This window comes from Vidua macroura, chromosome 7 (genome assembly GCF_024509145.1).
Source record: "Vidua macroura isolate BioBank_ID:100142 chromosome 7, ASM2450914v1, whole genome shotgun sequence".
In the NCBI taxonomy this organism is placed as follows: domain Eukaryota; kingdom Metazoa; phylum Chordata; class Aves; order Passeriformes; family Viduidae; genus Vidua; species Vidua macroura.
In genome coordinates, this window is record NC_071577.1 from 22,404,265 (window position 1) to 22,422,466 (window position 18,202).

The following is an 18,202-nucleotide window of genomic DNA, read 5'->3' on the forward strand; positions in this document are numbered from 1 at the left end:
AAGCCAAAGCACATTTCCGACTGCAAAAGCGCGCGGGCCGCGCGGCCCCGGCCCCGCCCGCAGCGGAGGCAGCCGCGGCCCCGCCCGAGCCCGAGTCCGAGCCCGAGCCCGAGCCCGTGTCCGTGTCCGTGTCCGTGTCCGTGTCCGTGTCCGTGTCCGTGTCCGGCCGCGCTCCCGCGGAGGGGCCGCAGCGGCCGCGGCAGCGCCGCCCGGCCCGCGCCCCGCCGTACCTGCCCGCGCCCCTCCGCGCGCCGCCGCCCCGCCCCCGCATTTGCATGAACCGGCCCCGCCCCGCCGCGGGGCATGCTGGGCACGGCCCCCCGCCCCTCGCCCCGGGCCCGCCGGAGCCGGGCGGCAGCGCCCGCGCCCCCCGCCCCGAGCCGGGCGAGCGCCGCCCGCCCGCCGCGGCGGTTTCCCCGGAGACCCGCTCCCCCCGCCCCCGGCTCTGCAGCCGGAGCCCGGGCTTCCTTTCCCCTTCTCCCTTTCTTTAATTCCAGAGGGCGGGCAGCGAGCGCGGGCTCCGCTGTGCGCGCAGCCCCGCACAAAGCGAGCCTGCACGGACGGACCGCGAGCGCAGCGCTCCAGCCCCGGCTGCGCAGCGCCCGCAGCGCCGGGCCCTGCGCCTCCCGCACGGCCACAGAATAAACGTGCTACTTATAAAGCACATTTCTACCTTGAAATCAAAAGTACACATGAAAAGAGATACTGTTCTCTACATTTCGAGTTTTGTTTCTTTATTTCCCCAGTCCCTTTTCAGGAGCTCCATCGCCTTCCTGCTGAAATTCTCCACAAAAATCAGCGTATCTAATTTACGATCTTCAGCACTCAGAAAAGAAAGAAAAAAACCCCAAACCCAATAATGTAAAGAGATTTAAGGAATAAAACTTTTACATGGTTAATTTCGACATGATGTGAAATCACCGAGAATTTTCACATCTATCCTCTTTAAGAAAAACAGGCCACAGAAATCTTTGGGAACAGTTTCCAAAAAATAAAATAATTATGTATAATTAACTAAGAACTACTATGAGAAATAATTACTTGCTCGAAAAATAACATATTTTGCATTAACATTAGAGTGAAATGCATGCAGAGGGTTATAATGTATCACTCCCATATGTATACAATTGCATTAAAAATATCACAAAACACCACTTCCAAAAATTTCCAAGAAGAATGTGGAGAAAAAACCCCATATAAGTGCACTGTTAGATATGCTCTAATGTTACATTATGTTTAACCAAACACAAACACTACAGATCTCCTACTGAGAAAGAATTAGTCTCAAATACATAGCAAAGTAATAGATTGTTGTTACTAAATATTTTATGGTATTGGTAAATGATCCATCTAGCATAAATTTAATTTTACTTGCTATCCCATTTTTCATGCACAATTGAAGTTTGAATTGCATAGGAATAATAGTAAAAACATTTTTACAATGAATTTGATCACAGAACTTACACAATTTATTTAGCTTGATATCACACTGATGTGCCTCCTTCCAATCCCACCTTACAAAATGAAAAAAACCTGGCTTTATTAACAATAAAGAAATAGCAAAAACCCCGTTTATATTTAAAACACTGAAGTGTGTGAAGAATCTATAAAACAACTGACCTGTTCAAATTGTTGTTTTTCCAATCCATGCACTGTTTTTATTAATTAGGACCCAAACCAGATTGATCGTCATTTTATAACGTTTGACATATTCACTGTCTTCCCACTTCCAGCAGAATCTTCTTAAATTTCCCAGCACTGTGTTTTATTGCTGGTACCATATGCTTTATTGTTCAGCCACAAGAGCTTCACTCTGCACAAAGACTCATTACCTACTGCTTGCTGAGCAGCTTCGGGCTCACTGAGGCTGCCTGTGTGATCACATGGGAGTTTTGTCTGAGAAAGCCAGGCATGCCACTGATTTCACCGGCTATGGATATTTTTATCAGCTGAGGTCTACTATGAGGAAGGAACAACAAATTCTAAGGCTTCTTTAGTTCATTAAGACAGTGGTTGTTATGGAAATCCCCTGAACTTTTTTTTTTTTAATTATTATTATCATGCGCACTGTAACACTGGTCCAAGAAGAAATTCAAGAGATTTGTTACAATCAATTTTTTCTTGTGGGGAGTGGCACAAACCATGCATTGTCTGCATTGCTCTGCACACAGTGCACACTGAAATTAATATTCCAAAGAAGTAATATTTTACAAACACTTAATCTGCCAGTGTTTATCCTTTATGTGGAGGACGAGCTTCCAAATGAAAAACTGTACCTAAAAAACAGCCCCTTAATTTAAATTTGTCTCATCAGTCAAGGGCATTACCATGTAATCTTTGGTCTTAAAATTAGTTTTGCTGACTTCAGTGAGGCTACTCAGGTGAATAAGAATTGGCCATTTGAGCAGGGATTACTCTCAAATCCAAATGACAAATTATGTAATACAGTGAAGTCTAATCTCTTCTTCATAATAGTTGGTGATGCTCTGGGGTTTGTTTTTGTGTGTGTGCGTGCATGCATTTGGTTTATTGGCTTGGGTTTTCTTGTTTATTTTGAACAAAAACTTATGAATTTAAATAACATTTTATAATGCTTAAAAAGTCAATATTTACCTGAGTATTTCATATTAGAGTAAGTGAATATCTAAATTCAAATTACAAAAAGGCCTTACAGAAAAAAGTAAATATTAATTTTTTTTTCACTGGTCCATTATCAGTATCAGGGTTCCATGCTAGAATATTTGGAAATAGCTTGATTCCTACTGCAGAGTGAATTCCCTGAATATTCTAATTTAAAGCTAGCTTTCTACAAACAGCTAGTGATGATAAATGAACATCTCTCCTCCGCCCTGAAAACTCGTACCGAACACGCAATTATCCATAATATTAACATTGCAAAGATATAGCTATTCTACAAAACAGTCAATTATCTCTAGAATAATTCAGAGCATTTTGATAACATGAGATAGCAAAAGAAACTGTTTTCTCATTAACATTCCACAAATGAAATAGCTCCTTATTCTATTTAAGATCTCTCTCATTAGAATAAATGACAGCTTGTAGCTCATGGTTGGCATTATTCTGGTCCTATCAAAGTCAGTGGAAGTTTTGCTGCTGATTTGCATGGAAGAAGGGACAAGCATGACTAACAGATTCATTCGCCTTACCATGTCGCCAGGCAAATCAATGACAAAACTCATTTCTTTATTGTTCTTGGCATCTTGCTCGGTTTGTATTATTACGGTTTTGTAACAGTTGATATGCAGTCTCTATGATTACACTGAATTATACAAGATAGTTAGCAAAGGATTCAGAATTACCTACAACTAAATCCAGTAATGAGTATCTTCTATGCTCTTACATTCATTTCAGTTTTTAAAAATGCCATTATCAAGAATGAGTGTATTCTGAAGTGCTACCATTTTCATCTATCCAAAGACAAGGACTGAGCAGATGTTTTGTGGCTGAGAACCTTCCATGTCTCTTAAGCAGGAAACACTCCTGTGCATACATTAATGAGAAGAAATGAAAGCAGACTAGAAAGATTGCTAACGAGCAGCTGGTTTCGCTACAGCTATGCATATTTTTTTCCCCTGGCAATACCACTGATGATGTCACAATGCTCATGTAGGAAGACATAAACAAAAGGCACGCATTTTTGCTGCAGTAGCACTAGGAGAAAAAAGAAAATGCAAACATTTGACATATAGAAAGAACAAAAATTGGTCAGGAAAAGAGTACTATTGTCACATTTTTCTGTGTGTTGTTATATACACTATGGAACAGTCCTCAAATCCTGAAAGGTGATTACAGGAAAACATGTTCAAGGACATGATACAGTTAAACCAGTTCACAGCAAAGAGTTGTTTCTGCAGGAGACAATAGCAGGAGGCAGTCTCCATGCTGAGAGGCACCCTCGGTTAATCACTTCTTCAAGGTTGGTGGGGGGAGGGAGGGAAGCTTCAATCCTCCATAGTGGGATTTTGAATTTCCTAAGTATAACTTGACATTTTTAGGTAGCTAAATGATATTCCATCCCATCCTCTCTTCTCACAGAGTTACAAAATAGAAGAAGTCTTTGTCAGAGCCACACTGCTGAATTTCTGCCCAAACATACTATTGAGGAAGGGCATTTCTGCCACCACAAAAGGGATTATAGATCACCCAAGAGATTCACAGGAGTAAAAACCTAGGTCTCCCTTGTCACACCACAGAAGGAAGAGGTTCAAATGAGACAATATTTCCTGATACCCCTCCTGTAACAGCCACGATTTCTTCAGGAGAATCCAAATTCACCTCTCCTTGAAACAACAGTGGGAGAATACAAATGCTTAGCAGTCTCTTCCACCCAGGGTCTCCCATGGGAGTCAAGGTAAGCAAGGGCTCTCTTTTCTCAAATAAAAGGTTCCTTGTGAATCCAAATGGAAACAAATCAAGAACCTTCTGACCATCTGTAAATATGGGTAAACTGTCAGATTCCAGATCTACTTTGTAAGAAAATTAATAGGAACATTCTTATGCTTTCCCATTTCACAGAAGCTACAGGAAAAGTGAAGTGGTTAAGGAAATTTGGACTCTCAGTAATCACCATCATTAATGAGTAATAACTTTATAAATCCTGGTTTATCCTACTCTATATGCATTTAGACTCAAGTACTTTTATAAAGATTACATGCATTGAAATACATATCTTGGACAGAATTAAAAAACAAATAAAAAACCCCAAACAAAAACCCAAAGACCCACAATAACCCAAAACCAGCCATATATCACAAACCAGACTGAGCCCATGATTTGAACTTCAAATCATTTCCACCTAATAAAACTACATTATTTTGTTGGGTATCAAACTTAATCTGCTGTTCAGTATCCTGTATCATAGTTGGATGAATCACGTAAGAATCAAACTTATGGGAAGAGCACTGTTCAATTTCATGAAACAAAAAAGAGACAACTTGCACCACTCAATGCCTTGTTATTCTAAAGGTTGGAATCCTGTACCTTGCAATAAAATGCAAGAGGTCTGGTTTCTTCAAGTACACCAGAAATGTAATAACTTCCATACCAGTTAAGTAAACAGAGGGTTTTGCTGAAACTTCTACAGTCTTTTAGTGACAAAAAAGATTTGAAGTCCAGGATTTAGAAAATGTATTCAGTGGACCATGCTCTACTCCAGCTCTTACAAACAGCATGGTTTGTATGCCATGGCTTACAATTTATGAGCTACAGCAGCAGCTCTAAATGCCTCAGCACTGGCTTTTAGGCTTGGAAATAGATGATTTGTGGTCATTTCTTCGGTAAGATCTATAAACCTTGCCCATGCAAACTCCTCTAAATTGAATTCAGGATGAGGCATAGCTGCAAACTTCCCATGGAATTGTGCCATTACGGAAGTTCTACAGAGTTAAAAATGCTCACCAAGGAGAAAACAGTGTAATATTAATTAATCTAAAATTACAGTCAGTAACACTGGGGTAGGATAATCTTAAATATAAATTCTACATATTTCTTTCTAGACCAAATATAATTTAATCAAATAAATTTCCTCACCTTGGGCCCAAATGTCTAGCTTTCTCTAGATCAGTCACAGCTAAACAATCTTCAAGCAGTGTCATGTTAACTATTCAGTTCCAAATACTAGGGCTTGATAGATTTCCACAGCCTGCCATGACAGGAGGAATGACATTCTTTGGGTTCCTGAACTGCACAAATATGAAAATATTACTCATTCATAAATGGCATTCTCAACAAAGAAATACAACCATGTTTTGAAATAAGAGTCTAGTCAGTGAAATGAATGGAAATAGACAAAATCTATTTGAAAGGTGATATCCTCAGATCAACAGATAGATGGAGAAAGCAGCTTATAAGTGAGGGGCAGGCCTGTGAGCAGCTGTTCTGATTTCTGGCACTCAAGCAATCCCATCACCAAACTTCATACAGTGACTCCTGGCATGTCAGTATAAGGCTGGCATTGCTGTCCTTCACTTCTACTTCTGGCACCCTTACCCTGCCACGCCAATTTGAAGGACACTATCTATAGTTTGCTTTTTTTCTGACTCTTAATATCTGCTTGACCAGAGGCAGCTTTTTAAATCATGGGGAAAAAAACTGGCACAGATTAAGAATGAATTCTCTTTACACATACTGTGGTATATAGCACAGCATATCCCTTCCCAATGATTTTTAGCACAAGTCTTGAAAACCTTGTTTTTAATGATACATTCTTGCTACATCTTACATAAGCTACATTTTTCCAAGATAAAATTAACCTCTTCCAGGCTGGTATCCCAGAGGAGAGCACACTTCCTTTCAGAAAACAGTGCTGAAAAATACTACTCTTTAGAAGAGTTACTGTACACAAACAAAAATATTCCTCTCCAGTAAACACAGAGAGTTTCTTTTTCCTTTCACAATCTTTCTCAAAATCAAAGAAATACTAACTTTGGCAGGCAAACTAGTGTACTGAGAGGTGTATAGCCAAGTAGCGAAAGAATCTCTTCACTGCTGTTTCTTCAGATGATATGAATAACCAAAGCAAATAATTAATAATGTAATGCTTGGTATAGCCATCGTTCAAAATGCCAGAAAAGCATGGATTCTTTGAAATAAAACAAAGTAAGTTCTATTTGAAAGAGCAAAGTCTTCTATCAGAGGAAAAAAAAAAAAAAAAAAAAAGATACTTGAAAAGAAATTGCCTGTGCTGTCTGGTATGGCTTCATAAGCCAGCTTTTCTTCATTCAGTTTCCATGACACCTCAGACATTCCAACATGATCCATGCTGAGGAGTAATTCAGAACTACACAGAGTATGCCTGGTGTGTTTAGAAATTATAAGACATAAACAGAGGAAACAAAGGTGCCTTTTGGCTTATAATTAACTGAAATACTTCTTACTCCATCCCTTTTCTTTGCTTGGTCACTAAGCACACCTTTTCTCATAGTATGATTTTCCAACTTAAAAATTTCACTTGGCTGTTGACCAGAAAAAGTTTCAAAGTAAATACATTAGGACATATTTGAAGCAAACATGATAGCTAGTATTTTCTTTCTCCAGCTGTTTGGTTCTTCTAGTTCCCTTTCTGTACCATAGTGAACCAAAAAGAAGTTTACTGAGTCAATGCAGTTGGAACAGGAAAAAAATCCAGATGGAAGCAGACTGTCCTTCCTTCCTGGACTAGTTATCAACTGACCTTCCTAAAGCTCCACTGCTGCTAAGCCATTGACATTCCCTCATTCCTTGTTTTGTCAGCTTCCACAGTGAAGCAGACAAGCTCTTCCGTTTTTGTCTTCCATAGAAAGATGTATTTTTTATTGTTACAATCTTCAAATTTGTTTCCATCTACCATAGAAACAAGTATTTTGAGAGGAGACAGATGTGAAAATATACCAGACACACAGACCTATCTAGGCAGCAATGTAAATAGCTTGTTACATTTTACAGCAGTTAGTTTATGAAGCATTCCAACTTAAAGCACAAGATATTTTCAACATACTACTTAGAATAAAACACATAATGTTACATAGTGGACTTTCAATCTAATAGACAAGAAGATATCTAAATTCTAAAATAAAAGGTGCCTGCCTAGAATTGCTGAACATCAGCTTAGGATCTCATTCCACAGGAAGTGAATCTGCTAAAACATTTCTTCCCACCTTTGTATAACCCACATAGAACACAATGATTTAAAGCTTGAAAAAACACTGAATTCTAGGTTGTAAGGTACTTTGTGCTGTTTCAAATAACCTTTAAAGAATACAAACTGATTCTTCTTTAATAATTCTGTCCATTTCCATTTGGCCAGCATTGATTTCTTGTGTATCTAGGAGAGCTTGAAAATAATTTTTATTTACTTCTTTGTTTGTCTACCAGCATCAGTGATAACATCAGCACAGCAATGGGAACTTTATTGCTTATGCTGAGTTTTCTCTACCAGCACAACAGAACACAATTCCTCCCCAGACCCCACCTCCCCCAAATGTTCCATGGCAGCAGCCTACATTAATAAAGTAAAAGTCTTTTGCAGGAAATTTCCTTCTCCTACCCTAAAAACACAATAATGATTTAACTTGCCCTAACATCAGTGTTAAACAAATTAAATGAAAAATCTTTTCATATACTTTAGCATCCAAAATAATTTTCCTAGCATATATATATATAATTTCCATCAAGTTAAAAGCTGAACTGCTGTACTTTTACAGCAATCTTTTTACTATGCCATTGCAACATTCTAAGGTTTCAGAAAGTACCTGAGCCAGCAGTATACTCTCACAGCCCAGAAATCCAAGTGCACCAAAAGAGGAGTGGCCAGCAGGTTAAAGGAGCTGACTCTCCCCCTCTACTGTCAAAAGAGTCCATCTGTGGAACTGAGGCCAGCTCTGGGGTCCTCAGCACAAGACAGACACAGACCTGTTAGAGCAGGTCCTGAGAAGAGCCACAGAGATCCATCAGAGGGCTGGAGGATATCTCCTGTGAGGACAGGCTGAGAGAGCTGGGGCTGTTAAGCCCAGAGATGAGATGACTTCAGGAAGATCTCACTGTGGCCATCCAGAACTTAAAAGGGGCTAACGAAAAAGAGAGAGGGTAATTTTTTACATGGCCAGACAGTGACAAGGCAAGGGGGAACTGTTTTAAACTAGAACAGGGAAGATTTAGATAAGACATTAGGAAGAAATTCTTTAGTCAGAGGGTAGTGAGGCATAGGAACAGGCTGCCCAGAGAACTTATGGATGTCCCCTCCTTGGAAGTGTTAAAGGTCAGGTTGGATAGGGCAATTTGTTCTAAGTGGGTAACATCCCTGTCCGTGGCAGAGGCCTTTGAATTAGATGATCTTTAAGGTCCCTCCCCACCCTTACTATGAAAATAAGCCAGTCCAATTCAGAAATATGCTTTCTAAGAACACTGACTGTCATTTCTTTCATATAGGAAGAAGATGGATAGCAGCATTTAAATAGCCACATTCATATTAGCAAACCAGTGGACAGTTCCAGGATGCTCTCGTATAACGTCAGAGATCAAAATGGACTGATTTTTAATTTGATTACACTGTTTTCAGCTGATATTCGAAGTTCAAAACACTGTGGTTTTGGTCTGATTTTCCAAGAGCATAAAGGGTTAAGTGTGGTAGCCATATGCCCTGAGATTGTGCAAGGATCAACATTTCTGCAACACGATCAAGTTTGGAAGTTCTTTTGTAGAAGTAGTTATCGAGTGACTGTTTTATCTAAGACTTCTACCTAAAAGAGATCAGAACTAAATAATGACTTTAATTAGAGCATTTTTATAGCTCAAATATCTTTCAAGATTTCAGCATTTCAAATACCATCATGATTTTTTTTTAAATTAAACTGCTTGAAACCTACCAGCTGGAGAACTTAATGTTTCCGTTAGATTTTTTTTGTTCACAATCTTAAGTAGACACACTTATCACTCTGACAGCAGTACAATACCCAAGGGTTGAGGATGTGAGACTACAGTCCCTAAAGACTGCAGCCTCTTGTGTTGGTGCACTTGCAGAGGAGGAACTTTTTTCCCCCTTTTAAAATCATTATTCAACATATTTTCCAGTGAACATCTTAAAAAAATAAATTAGACTTTCAACCAGGATTACATTCAAATACTTTGCATTAGGATCACTGATTTATGGCACAGAGAAAACTGCAGGGACGGCTGATATCACCTGATACGAAGTTGCATCATCTGACAGTTTCCTATGTTGCAGAAAAGAAGCAATTACCAACTCAGCATGTTTTTTGGCATCCCTGCAATGATTGTGACTTCTCAAAGGGATTAATTCATTGGCCTAACATCTTTAGGCACTGAGGATAATATTGTTTCCATCATAATATTTTCCCTTTTAGGAACATGAGGACCATGTTTATTTCTGCTGTATTAAGTTGAGATAATACTAGGCTTGTCAGATATTTCAAAATAGCATAGTCATTGTGTCTATTTTGACCTTCCAGGTCACAGCAAAGGTGCAAGCTGACAGCACCAGCTGTCATTTGCTGTTAACAGACTTCTACCACATCAACAGCTCCAAGCTCATAGGGGAACTCACTAGTTTTTTTGACTGAAGAGCAGGAAGTCAAGATCCTTGGCTCTCTCTTTCCATCTTCTGGGGTAGACAGATGTCAGTGACAGTAGCACTGTTCTAGGTGCCAGCCTGGAATTGCTCTCCTGCCCTATGTATACTTACACAGGCTCTAGGATACAGGATTGCAAATGCAGACTTCAGTCATTTAAGATTTCAAGAAATACAGAGATTTGCTGGTCCCAAACATTCTACTTTTTCAGAGCAAATGATATTCTTTCTGCCCTGGGTGTCTTAGATTGAGAGACAGGAGTGGCCCATTTACATTCAGAAAACATATTCTGTGTCATTTACAATGGCAATGAGTTCATAACTGTGCAGCATGTATCCTGCAGTTTTTCTTATTATCTCCAGCACTGTGAGAATTCCTGAAAAGCTGTCACATTTAGCTTGCTACATACTTACAACAGCAAATTGGTACATGCTCTGTGCTGATCTTTTTCCTTTCTGTAGTTGCAAAATTGCAAACAACTCAAAAATTGCTTTATGATCATAATCACAGAGGAACAGATCCAGATCAGCAACTGCCAGCCTTGTCGTGACATTCAGTGTGTCAAGCAATGACACAGGCAGTTTGCAGAGAACAGCAGTATCTTGAAGTAGACAAACTGAGATGAGTAGGAAAACCAAACCCTTTGAGGACATGAGAAAGGGGTCAGAGACACAAAAGCCTGCCTACTTTTCTAGCTGTAGAAGCTAATCTAATTAAAAAATGCTAATTTCCCCACAAACCTCGCCTGATGCCTTAAATTAGTATACCACAATAATGACGGCATTTACAGCCTTAAAAGCTATATATAACCTGATATATAATCTTAGAAGCTAAGTATCTTAAATGTCAAGCAGGAAGCAGCGATGGATTCAAAGACCTAGCATTGCAGAGAAAACAAAGAGCTTGTCATCTTGTAACAGTTATTTTTGCACGACAACTGACAATTTTATACACATAATGACAAAGGCAAGTTTTAAAAGAAATTTTAAAAACCAATTAAATACATTTGCAGGAACTGCTCCAAAACATTTGAAACAGCATGAGATTTTAAAAAATTTAAAGTTATCAATATTAGTGAACCCTGACTGGTAAGTGGGCAGGAAAAGATCAAAAACTTGCCTCTGTTTCAAGAGGCAGAGACAAAGAATGCATTTATGACACTAAAAAGTGATGCTAATGGGGATACAAATAGATGCATCAACAGGTCAAATTAACATCACTTTTAAAGCAGTATTGAGATATACAAGAGAACACAGCAAGAATGCATTTTTTTAAGGCTGGGATTTTTTGATATTGAGATGGAAATTGCTAAAAAGTTTGCATATAATTTTTCTTTTGCTTCACAGCTGAAGACCCCAGTCTTCAGTCAACTGTCTCGGAGGAGAGACAAACTGCTAACTGGAAAACAATCTTACAGTAAAAATCTGAGAAGGATACATGTGGTGTTAGCACAGACACTATACATAAGCTTTTCTTTTTTTTTAGATTAACCAGAAAAAGTACAGATGGGAATGAAAAGGCCACTAAAAATATAACTTTACAGAAAGTTGTAAGATATGGAAGGAACAAAATGACTTTTCAAAAACAAACTGAATTAAACTGAATAAAGAATAAAAGAACTAAAAGTGGAAAAAGGCACAACATTTCAACATTTCAAAAAGGCAACATTTCAGAAGATGAAATATAGTAAATTCTTGAAGATGAACTGTGAAAGATGAGGCCAAAATGTTTATTTTGAGATCTAAGAAATATATTTTTATCTAATACATATGTGCAAAAAATAGGGCACATGGGTCCTAAAGTAAATGAATGACAGAGAAAAATTAATTGAATGAGAATACCAGAAATAACATACTGTGGCATTGATGGCCTATTTTTGCTAGGAACATAATTCTATCCATTAAAAAAGAAAAAGCAATAAAAAGGTGCTCTCTTGCATCCTAACCCTCCAGCAAACACAGTGGCAAATCTCACCAAGTGCACTGAGCAAGCAGAGCAAGATTTGAAAGGTTTCACTCTGCTATAAAAAAGCAGAGAATTTGGTGAAAATATACCAGTGACCTCAGACTATCAATGGGTGTGGGAAATGCCAAAACCCAAACACTAGACAAGCTGACAGCTGAGTCAAATACAGCCTGAACCAGAAATGAAAATTCCTGCCTGTCTGCACATCCATTGTTTTGTTCCACGCATACAAATAAGGTGAATCTGCCAGTGGTATCCAACACTATGGTCTCTAGCCAACACCAGTCATCAGCCAAAGTCAAATCTTCAGAAAACAAACCCAAAAGTTGAGATAGCCACATAACAAATGTCAAATAAAATGTAGAGGAATTTTTACTAGACAATGGGTAACCAATGAGGACTCTCAAACCATAGCCAGACTGCATACAATTGAGCAGTAGAACAAAAACTGGTAACAAATAGGATGGCAAGCACTTATTAAACACTACACTACTCTTATTATCAGTATACAGGTGTTATTAATACTTCAACGAACGGCTGTATTTCAAAACATTTCTCTGGATTGCAAAAAGAAGAACCCACTGAACTGCTAGCAGTAGAGATATGAAATCAGTTTGCATAACCAGTTGCATCCTGAAATCCACTTGTAACCAGGACTTCTGTAGGACTTTGCGCAGTTTAACTATTCCATATCTAGCATTTCAATTCAAAAAAAAAAAAATAAAATTTTAAAAAATTAACCAAGTATCTTTTGTTACCCATCCCTCAACTGTGCTTTTGGTGGTTACAAGTAACAGGTTTGCTTCAAGACCACCAGTTTTAGAGAACCTGTTTCATTGAACAAGTCAAAACAATTAAAGGAAGAAAATATTTTGCACTTTCAGCAATAATAGGTGGAGGGGATGGAAAATTTTAGTGTTAAGTCTGGAAATTTAAGTCTGACATGAACTTCAGGATTCTATTTCTAAGTTAGATCAGTAAGTGGATGGGAAAGTGTTGTTCGTTCTGATACAGGGTGATATCCTGACACTTGAATTTAAGAGACAAAATAAATTCTCCACATGGGAAAAATTTAAAGCATCTAGTAGGATTTTAGTACACATGAAGCAGTTAAAAGCCATTTATTTCTCCTCTCAGAGATAATCCCTACTAATTGCTCTAGTTGTAGAAATACATTTTGTGGGAAGGGATAATGAAGCCTCCTTGTCAAATTGCTCATGTCATTATTTCACTGCAGATTGCAAATACTATAGCCAGACCTATTCCCAGCATGCTGAATATCAGCCTACAGAAAAGGACCCTTGCATAAGCCACTCTGACCCTTCTTGCTAGTTTCTTCTGACCTTTCTGACCTCATTAGACTGGTATAAAGAAAATAAAGGAGCTGTTGGGTACTCTTGATGGATTAGAAATAACAAGAATGTGTCTAGGACTTACTTAAGTACTAAACCAGACCACTGAATTATAATGCTTTTCAAACAATCAAAAGGATAATAGGGATAGTGATGAAGAAATAGAGGTAGAAAGAAAGAGATTCTTAAAATATTGTGAATAGTATGTTTTTTGGAAATTGTTCATCAGCATCCTTAACTACTCATTCTGCTGCCATTTTAGAGGGTTGATTTTTTAAGGCCCCATTTGAGTGAGAACAAGTATTAGAAACCAATGGTCCCAGCACAATTATTTTGATTAACCATGAATCCAACTTAAGCACCTTTCTGAAAGAGAGCTTGAATCTCCTCTGGCCAGATTTCTTTAATGAATTCTTCAAATTCCCAAAGGAAGGAAACTCTAGAGGATAGAATGTAAGTCTCTGAATTCCCTGTGTCACATTTCAAACACTACATCATACTATCAACAAAATCTGTGTCTTACCAGACAAAAGGGTAGAGATACTATCAAAGTGCTTATTCTTTATGTATTACATACCTTCTCCAGTGGAATTACGTTGGGTTTTTAAACTGTCTCCCAGCCCTGAAATGGGCAAGTCATGCATTTCTATCGCTTACATCATCATCATAAGAAGTACAAACGTACAAATTAATTTTGCTCTCTGGATAGTGGATTTTGTTATCCCCAGTAAATAGTTATTTATTTAATTTTAGCTAATACTGGCACCTGAGCAAAACTCTCAGAAAGGAAACACAACTTGTAACACAAACCCCAAGTACTACAACATAAATTTTACAGCAATTGCAACATAGGACAGGTCTTCTTATCTTTTTATTCTGTATTTCTAATTTCTAGGTAAAAAGTGCTATGAGGGAATTTATACTCACAGAAATCTTCCAAGTTCGCATATATTGTGATTTCTAATTAAAAGCTCTTGAACTTAACCACTGGAAAGTATTTATGGGAAGAGAAGAATTTTTCCTCTATATGCTTAACTACTCCTAAAAGAAGACACTACTAGATAGGCTGACCTCAGCCAAAGGGTTCAGGCTTTATTATGCTATGCATTAAAATGCAGGCACCATCACATAAAATTAAATTATGTCCTTTTTAAAAATAAGACTATGCCATCATTTGTTCCTGAAATATCCTCTGTTCAGCTGTCCTGCAGTTTTATAGATCCTGACATGGGAAAACTGTTGCATTTGTGATAGTGGTGATTGTCCCCTTCAGAAATTTATAGCCTTTGGTAAATCTCTGTCTCACATCTCTCCTGCGCCAAGTGCACAATCCAGCCCCAAGCCAGCACCACTGGAGAGGCTGCAAACACTGCATTTGTACAGGAACTCTCATCAGGCTTCAGCCCCAAGAGCTAAAATGTCTTAAAGCAGCCACTGAATCCAGATACCCTCATACTGCACACAGAGCTAAGTTAGATGACACAGTGGTTAAAAAACAACTTAATCAGGTTGCTAGCACAGATTTCACGGTTGCTGTATCTGGGCAGCTGTTCTAGCACAATTGGATTAGTGATCTATTCTGTCTCTCCACTCTCCCCATTTTAAAACAATGGAATGAGATTTGAACATGTAAATTTTTCATCCTCATCACTCTTCAGACCTTGTGAATGCAGAGTCATTTCAAGAGCTGTAGAAGGGGTTTGGTTTGCTTTTTTGTTTGGCGGATGTTTGTTTTGTTGTGGTGGTAATCTTTTTTCCCCTCTTTGTTGTTAGCCAGAGATTGTAGTGTAAAGATAAATGGTGGACAAGGACCTTGTCTTTGGATATTTAAAATAAACAAAAAGAAAAGCCCAACAAAAAACCAAACAAACTCAAAGCAGAATTGCAGTCGGCTAGCAATTCCTTCCTCTTACATGTGATATGGGTAAAACATGTTTCTTCAAAATTATGTTGGTCATTTTACAATAGGTTTCAGCATGAATTTTAAGCATTTTTAAACACAAAGGTGCAGCTGGAAAACTGGGTGTTTTTTAGTTACGTTCTTCCAAAAGTGTTAATCAAAATCCCTGCAGAGATGTAAAATATAGCATCATGTTTTGTACCATCAAATAGTACAAAATGAAATTGGACTTGTATAATTGTAGAGATATATGCACATGAATAACTACTACTGCACTACTGACCTTGTGATCTCAAAGAACGCCAGTTTCTCTCAGGAGATTTTTAGACCTCTGAAATCATGTTTTCAGTCTGTAGACATTTCCTTAATATGTCCTTTAAAGAATGAAATTTATGTCTCATTACTGTTAAAATGATACCAACAAAGTCTTAGAATTTCTATCAAAAATGATGTGATGCCATATGCAAACTCACAGAATAAACAGAAAATTCTGTTTGTTTGCAATGAAACCAAGTTACCATATTAGGGTGAAAAAATTCAGAGAGCATATTGATATATAAAAAATAAATGATCATACAGCCAGCATGCACATTTGATTTCTGGTACACGTGAGGTACTCCTGCTCTGACACAACAGGGAGTCTGAAAACCTTCCTGTATTTCACTGAGCAGGGCAAAATTCAGTAATTGCAAGGACAATTAAACATTAATCCTGCTTACCATGGCAGGTGACAGACTTGCCATCTGTTGAAGTCCTTAAAGTGAGGTTGGATATCTTTCTAAAATACATTTTTGGATATAGTTTTTGGAAAAGCAAAACTAAAAAATCCCGAACATTTAATCCATACTTCAAAATTGTGGTCATCATATAGAGAGAAGGGGCTGATGGCACAAGGCAGTGACAGCAGCTTTGCCATTAGAGATGCTTGTTTGTGTCATGGTTTAACCCCAGCCAGCAGCCAAGCCTTGGGCAGCCACTCGCCCACTGCCCCACCAGCAGGACTGTGAAGAGAATCAAAAGGTAAAAGCTGGAAATCTCATGGGTTTAATAGGGAAAGCAAAGGCCACACATGCAAGCAGAGCAAAACAAGGAATTAATTCACTGCTTCCCACGGATAGGCAGGCTCAGTCATCTCCAAGAGAGCAAGACCCCGTCAAGGGAAAGGTTACTTGGGAAGACAAACACTGGCACTCCAGATGTCCTCCCCCTTTCCTCTTTTTTCCCCCTCTTTCTATGCTGAGCATGATGTCATGTGGTCTGGAATGTCCCTGTGGTCACTTGGGGTCCCCTGTCCCAGCTGTGTCTCCCAGGCACCCCCAGCCCCCTCTCCAGTGTGGCCGTACAAGGAGCAGAAAGGGCCTTGGCTCAGTGCAAGCCCTGCTCAGCAAAAGCAAAACAGCTCTGAATTATCAACCTGTGTTCAGCACAAACCCACAACACAGCCCCCTACCAGCACTGTGCAGAAAAGTAACTCTATCCCAGCCAAAACCAGCACAGTGTCCCTTTCCATTCTGCCCCCAACACTTGTGAACTGGCTTTAAAATAATGTAGGAATCCTAACTTAGTTGGTCTTAGCTTTGGTACAGACTCCAGTTAGACCTCTGGTGGTTTTCATATCCTCCTTCAGCACAGGCGATAATTCTCTGGGCATACAGCTCTTACATATTGTCTTAGCTATTATATTGAGAATCAGGGCTGTGATGCTTGCTATTGTGACATTCTGCTTAAGGGATATGTAAGAATTTTTAGGATCAAAATGATTTGAGGAAAAAAAGTTTTTGATCATGACACAGGAAGTGTAGGTGACAATTAAATTCGGCATCATTAAGGCAAACTACATCAACTCCCAAAAGCATTTAGTAGTGGTTGTTTCACACGAGTAATTAATATTTCTTGCCAATACTACTTTAAAATGCCAACTACTGCTGCTGTTTGCATGTATCAGAGTGTACACAGATGGACATAGAGCATCCAACTCCAGCTTTCTGAAGCAGGAAAGAAGGTAACAAACAAATAACATTTTCTTTTCTGAGGTATGCAAACAAATGAGTCTATAGCTAATACAATAACACATGACTGAAGTGCTGGTGCAAAGCATGCCATGCAGTATGGATGAACCCGAGTGGGCTGTATAAACCTCAAAGCAATAAACAGGCTACAAAATACACGTGGGTAGAGGAGAAAATGGAAAATATAGGAGACATAGGGAGGTGGCTCCATTATCAGCTGCAGGATACATATGATGTTGCACATGGGAACAGTAAGGAAGGACTGCAAAATATGGATCTGAATAGATTCACGTCAGTCCTTAGTAGTCCCACAAAATGCCATGATAGACTCTCATGGCTGTGACAGGGTTTTAGTAATTAGCAGGTGATCCATTAAGTTATGAAAAATAAAATTTGGTCTCAAAAGCCTCTATTGTAGATTTCTCTGTCCTTCATTTATATGAAACTAAAGATTGCTTCACACTACAAAGCACAATAAACAATTCAAAGTATAACACTTCATTTATCTAAAGACTACCAAAGTCACCCCAATTAGAAAAGAAAAATAAAAAAGTAAATCCTTTCTTGAAGAACCTATTTTAACAAAATTTTATGAAAATCCAGGCCTGGCTCATCTGCAAGCCAAAATTCTAGACAAATCACAACATTTAATGCCTTCCTTGGGCACATGCTCTGACCCAGCACCTCATCTTCTGTGTTAATCTCATTGTGAGAAATGTATATTTAAAATGCCAACTCATTTTATTTGAAATGTCACATTTTGTCATCTCTCCTAGCTGCTCTTCTGTCTGTCTGCAGAATAGTCTCATTTTTTGAGAAAATTCTCACTTCCTTAAATGCAATGACAAGATGAATTTACTACAGCCAAAAGCATTTTTGATGCTTATTCAA

At 38.7% G+C, this 18,202-nt stretch overlaps 1 protein-coding gene across 2 annotated transcripts in view; it reads right to left on the reverse strand.

The window, feature by feature from the left end:
* The window catches only part of CSRNP3 (cysteine and serine rich nuclear protein 3), a 78,904-nt gene that overhangs the window by 38,733 nt on the left and 21,969 nt on the right, over positions 1-18,202 (reverse strand). The window lies entirely within an intron of this gene.